Raw genomic sequence first — 6,977 nt, 5'->3', positions numbered from 1 at the left:
TCATTTGTAGGTACCAAAATAATTTTATCTTGAAAATATGATGGATCATCAAGATGGTTTTCAAATGATGGATAAATGGTGGATACAATTGAATGAATATGGTCACCCGTAGAGCAAACAACAACGTCTTCTGGAAATTCAACTTCAACTTCACCATCATTAGGGCCACCAATATTACCTTCACTAGTATTAAGAATCCACTCATCAAATGCTTTTGTCTCATACAAATCATTAGTTAGACAACCAAACTAAAGCCTCATGTTTACGGTTAAACGTAAAACTGTACATTCACGCCATAATTCAACAGGGGAAGCTAAACAATTTACGATATACCTAAATAATCAAATGCATATCAAGTCGATAACATTAATTGAAAATGTTCAAGGTTTAACGTTGGAAGTTTGATGTACAATTTAGGAATTGGTTTTAGATTTATTACAGTTCAAAGTTCATTGTCTGTTTTGGATGATTACTCAAATTACATTGCTAATCTCAGTGGGGGTCACTAATATAGTTGATGGTCTGATCTTGGTCGATGTGATGTGTTATTCTCAATCATGAAATCAATGTGGATAGTCTGCATACCATGTGCTGAGTAACACCTAAGTGAAACATTTTAACACATTTAGAACAACATACATCCATTAACTTGCATGGGATAGGTGGGTAGAGCCAATCAACTATTACAAGAAGACCTTATTACAGTAACTTAAGAATATTAGGTTATGAATATGCAACATTGTTTTGTATATTGATCACATTCTTTCTGGTAAAAAAATCCTTCAAATGTTTCCTGGTAATGATCATTAGAAAGTACAAAACATGTCAAATAACATTTTGGCTTTATTACATCTCGAAGTTATTTCATATGCTATTTTGAGAGCATCTAAATGGTGTGTAAGCTACTAAATTGAATAAAGATTTTGAATAAATTGGGTTAGTCAAAACTTGGTTTTTCTTTTTCTTGTTCAGGTTGTCATATCAGGATTTTATCCTTTTTCCAAAAAGATTTCTCCACATATGTTCATCAAGGTAGGCATTCAAGGAATCTACCTGCAGTTAAAGAATTCCAAAAAAAATTATTTTTTAAATGTACGATTTTATTAATGATTTTTTTTTGCAAAGTTCAACGCTATTAATGAAATTCGCTTCCAGAACACTGTCCTACAAATGAGCTTCAATGTTGGAAAACATGAAACGTTTCAATATCATCTAAAAAAATACTCCAAAATAATATTTTTTTTAAAGTACATGTCGTTAATAAACTTTTTTTATTTGCAAATTTCAATACTAAAAACAAAATTTCCCTAGAAAATTGTCATATTAATGACCTACTAATTAACATTTAAATTTATATATTACATAAATGGTCCATATTTGAAATGTTTTTTTACATAAATTGTCTATATGCAAAAGAAAATGAAAATGTACTTTCCATTAACAAAATGTTTTCAAAAAAATCCTATTAATGAGCTCTAATGTACATAAAATAAAACTTTTCTAGATTAGCCAAAAACAATACGAAAAAGTCCTTTTTTGAAACTACGATGCTATTAATGAGCTTTTTTGCAAAGTTTAAGTGTTTAACGCTATTAATGAATATTTTGTTTTCTAGAAGACAATCCTTTAAAAATGATCTTCAATATACAAAAAATGTAATTTTCCATATCAACTAAAAATAATTCAAGGACAAGTCCTTTTTTTAAGAGTATGATGCTATATTTGAACCTTTTTTTTTTCAGAGTTCAATACTAAAGCAATTTTTTCCAGAAAATGTCATAATATAAGGTTAAAAGAGCATATTGTAAAATACTTATCGATCTATATAAGCAAGAATTAAACATTTCCATTAATATCCAAAAAGGCATATATAAATCATGCCTCATTCTGTAATCAATTCCAACGCACCACAATGTGGAATCCTCTTAGTGGCAGCATTTCAGAACTCAAACCACACTGGATAATCAATATGAAGAGAAGCTGCAATAAAAAATAATAATTGTCACCATCTTATACAAATATTATAGATTATTGGGGTGTTAGATAGCGTAATAACTTGCCAACAAAAAATACCAACACCTTGTAGACATCACATGTACAACATTTAATAAATATACAAAAAAACATTATATAAAATAAACTATGGTTATGATATCTCTTCTAGGGTACATATGATTATTGAAATTAGTGCCAACAAAAATCTTCAATATTTAAATGACTCTAAATACAACTACCCTCCAGTTTTAGGGCCCTTGACTTCACCCCACTCCCAAGCAGAAACGGTCCCTCAAATACTTTAAAACAACCTGAAAGATTAAAATATACACACAAAAAGATGAAAATGGTAAAATGAACTTTCAAATATAACAACAATATTTTATAGTCAATACTACAAACAAGCTAGAAACATGTAAATAGAGACGAAAGAACATCATAATTAGATTAACACCATACACTCATTTAGTCTTATCTTTCTTCTTCCCTTATAGGAGTTTATAAAACATTTTTCTATTGTATGATGGATTTCTGAATTACTTTTTTGAGATATGTGAGGTTGCAAAGAATGGAACAACAAATAAATGGAATGGATAGGTAATCGTAAAAGCAAGATAATAGAATAAGTAATTCCATTCCAGAAACATATTTGTGAGGCATGGAATGGAACAATGAAAATTTCATACGATTTTTATGTTATATATTGCAATTTAAATTTTAAAGATAATCCTTCACATATCTTTGTTTAGTTATTATTATGTAATTAAAAATGGTTTATATTGCAACTTTTATACTAATATCTTCCCTTATTGCTGAGAAAACCTTGATACGCAAAATGTTACCAACCCTATTTTCAAGAGTGTAGGTTGTACCCATTTATCATTGAGAAAGTAAACTCAATAAGAAGATTCAAACCAGTTAAACAAAAGAATAAGGTTGTGCAAGGTTCTTACTATGCTTCTCGGCATGCCCAGACAACACAAGTTAACCAAAAAAACCTGCCAATTAACCAAAATTAATCAATCCCAAACATTTTATAATAAGATTTATCGATGTAATCTATTTACATGGTATACCAAAACTTTGTATTTTCTTTGCTACTAAGTCTAAAATATGTTTTTTAAAATATTAAAAAAGGATAAGTAATAACTTATTTCTGAGAGCCCACTTTGTATTTTTAAAGATGTTTTTTACAATAAATCAAAACACATAACTATTGGGTTTTGCTGAGTTGTAGAATATGTGGATTACTCAATGATATAAGGGTTTAAATTTCATCTCCAAATCCAGGAAGGGATTGAATGGGTAAAGCATTATAAATATCAACTCGAGTATATCTTCCGTTAACGACTTGGTAAGCCACAAAAAACTCATTGACTAAATGAATATACAAAAATGTAAAAATAAAAAAGAAAATCGACATACACAAATTCACTACCTAGTAGACATATCTTCCAAATTGAAACAATGGATGAGAGGTAGCGGTGCTGCTGTGTCCATCATTTTGCTCTCCAGATATCTATAACTTAAAAAATCAAAATCAACAATATAGATCATAAGAACAAAAATCGAAGCAAATTATGAAAATGTAACCACTGTGGATTTAAACTTAAATCGAAAGGTTTTATAGACTGGAACTTCATAGTTGAAACAAAATAAAAGAAACATAATCTAAAACGTACCCAAAATCGATTTGAACTACGACCAAATTAAATTAGAATCCAAAGAATTTTATCTCTATATCATTCCTCCTTCTTTAATGATGATTGAACAAAAGACTAGTCTACACAGATCGAAGCCGACATATATTCTATTTCTTCTTTCCCCATTTTCTTCCCCTCTACAAAACTTAGGTTAGATAGATTATGTAAAGAAAAAAGGGAGAGAGCGTAGGGGTACTGGTAATGAGGGATGAGATGAGACATTTTTTCATTTAATTTTTGGTGAGATTTAATTGTCATTAATAGAATTCTTAATTTAATTCTTTTTATTTTTGGTGAGATTTAACTGTTATTAATAGAATTCTTAATTTAATTAATTTTATTTTTGGTGAGATTTAATTGTGATTAATAGACTTCCTAATTTAAAACGTAATATATGTTTTATAAAATTTGTGGACAAAAATAAAAAGATTGACAAAGATTATGTCAACAAATAATCCAATGGTGGAAAATATAGGATTGAAATGTAATCAATGGCCCTGATTTCTTCAAGTTAAAATTACAGGTTCTCTTTTAATTTAATAACTAGATTATGACCCGCGTAAAACGCGGAGAACAAATAAAAATGTACATATAAAGGTATAAAAAAAAATTGACACTATAAAAAAATTAAAGTAACAGAAACAGACTTAACATTATTGGTAACATTGAAATGCCTGAAAAAATTAAAAAAACAATGGAACACCTAAATATCTATAATTGTTGAAGATTTTTTTTGTAGACATAACTTTTTGGTTTATTAGTTGGATTACCTTCCTTGTTATATATGAGTAACTTCAATCATTTTTCATTTGTGACGCGAGAAACAAAAAACATATAACTGACAATGAGTGAAGACGGGCATACGCAAGTATAATCTAACATTTGATAATTATTGTCATTGACTTTTGTTAATGGCCATAACAAAATAAACTATGGGGAATTGCCTCCGCTAAAAACGGAATGGGATTCTTTTATTAGACGAAGTTAACTTCCTACAAGGTATATAAGTAGTCTCATTGAAGAATCTAGCATATATGATTCAAGCTTCAATGACATGTCTTCCAATCCTAAAAATATGTAATATATTACCATTGCATAGTCCTTTGGTTTGCTCGATATTACGAAGTAGCATGACTGGAACACTTATTTTTAGTGTAAGTTTATGGTTGGAAATTCTAGATGCCTTAAATCCATTCAACATAACTAAAGAGTAGATTGATTTCTCAAAAAAATCTGGTAACTCTATCTCACATAAAGAATTTAAACTCATATATGTTTTCCCTTCATCTTTCACCAATCCTAAAATGTAGTCATTGGTAGCATCGAATTCTTTTTTAGGTACCAAAATAGCTTTATCCTGAAAATATGATGGATCATTAAGATGGTTTTCAAATGATGGATACAATTAAATGAATATGGTCACTTGTAGAGCGAACAACAACGTCTTCTGGAAATTCAACTTCAGCTTCACCATCATTAGGGCCATGAATATTACCTTCACTAATTTTAAGAATCCACTCATCAAATGCTTTTGTATCATCCAAATCATTAGTTAAACAACCAAACTAAAGCCTCATCTTTACGGTTAAACGTAAAACTTTACATTCACGCCATAATTCAAAAGGGGAAGCTAAACAATTTACGATATACCTAAATAATCAAATGCATATCAACTCGATAACATTAATTGAAAATGTTCAAGGTTTAATGTTAGAAGTTTGATGTACAATTTAGGAATTGATTTTAGATTTACTACAATTCAAAGTTCATTGCCTGTTTTGGATGATTACTCAAATTACATTGCTAATCTCAGTGGGGGTCACTAATATGGTTGATGGTCTAATCTTGGTCGATATGATGTGTTCGTCTCAATCATAAAAGTAATGTGGATAGTCCGCAAACCATGTGTTGAGTAACACCTAAGTGAAGCATTTTAACACATTTAGAAGAACATAAATCCATTACCTTTCATGTGATAGTTGGGTATGGCCAATCAACTATTACAGGAAGACCTTATTACAGTAAATTAAGAACATTAGGTTTTGAATATGCAACATTGTTTTGTATATTGATCACATTATTTCTGGTAAAAAAAAATCCTTCAAAGGTTTCCTGGTAATGATCATTAGAAAGTACAAAACATGTCAAATAACATTTTAGCATTATTACATAAGTTATTTCATATGCTATTTTGAGAGAATCTAAATGGTGTGTAAGCTACTAAAATGAATCAATATTTTGAACAAATTGGGTTAGTCAAAATTGGGTTTTTCTATTCTTGTTCGGGTTGTCATATCAGGATTTTATCCATTTACAAAAAGATTTATCCACATATGTTCATCAAGGTAGGCATTCAAGGAATCTACCTACAGTTAAAGAATTCCAAAAGAGTTATTTTTTAAAAGTACGATGCTATTAATGAATTTTCTTGCAAAGTTCAACGCTATTAATGAAATTCGCTTTTAAAACACTGTCCTACAAATGAGCTTCAATGTAGGAAAATTTGAAATGTTTCAATATCATCTAAAAATAATCCAAAATAATATATTTTTTTTAAAGTACAATGCCGTTAATGAACTTTTTTTTTTCAAATTTCAATACTAAAAACAAATTTTCCCTAGAAAGTTGTCATATTAATGACCTACTAATTAACATTTAAATTTATATATTACATAAATGGCTCACTTGTGAACAAAAGTACATAAATGATCTACATGAGCAAAATTAAACATTTCCATCAATACCCAATAAGGCATACAAATCATGCCTCATTTTGTAATGAATACCAACGCCCCACAATGTGGAATCCCCTCAATGGCAACATTCTAGAACTCAGACCACATTGGATAATCAATATGAAGAGAAGCTGCAATAAAAAAATAATAACTGTTACCATCTTATACAAATATTATAGATTATTGGGGTGTTAGATAGCATAATAACTTGCCAACAAAAAAATACCAATACCTTGTAGACATCACCTGTACAACATTTAATAAAAATACAAAAAACGTTATAAAAAATAAACTATACTTATGATATCTCTTCTAAAGTACATATGATTATTGAAATTAATGTCAACAAAAATCTTCAATATTTAAGTGGCTCTAAATACAACTACCCTCCAGTTTTAGGGCCCTTGACTTTACCCCACTCCCAAACAAAAACGGTTCCTCAAATACTCTAAAAACCTGAAAGATTAAAATATACACATAAAAAGATGAAAAGGGTAAAATGAACTTTCAAATATAACAACAATATTTTATAGACAATACTACA

Source organism: Lactuca serriola, chromosome 8 (assembly GCF_051521515.1).
Source record: "Lactuca serriola cultivar US96UC23 chromosome 8, Lser_US96UC23_V15, whole genome shotgun sequence".
Lineage (NCBI taxonomy): Eukaryota > Viridiplantae > Streptophyta > Magnoliopsida > Asterales > Asteraceae > Lactuca > Lactuca serriola.
The sequence above is the reverse complement of the archived record's forward strand: the minus strand, read 5'-3'. Positions refer to the sequence as shown.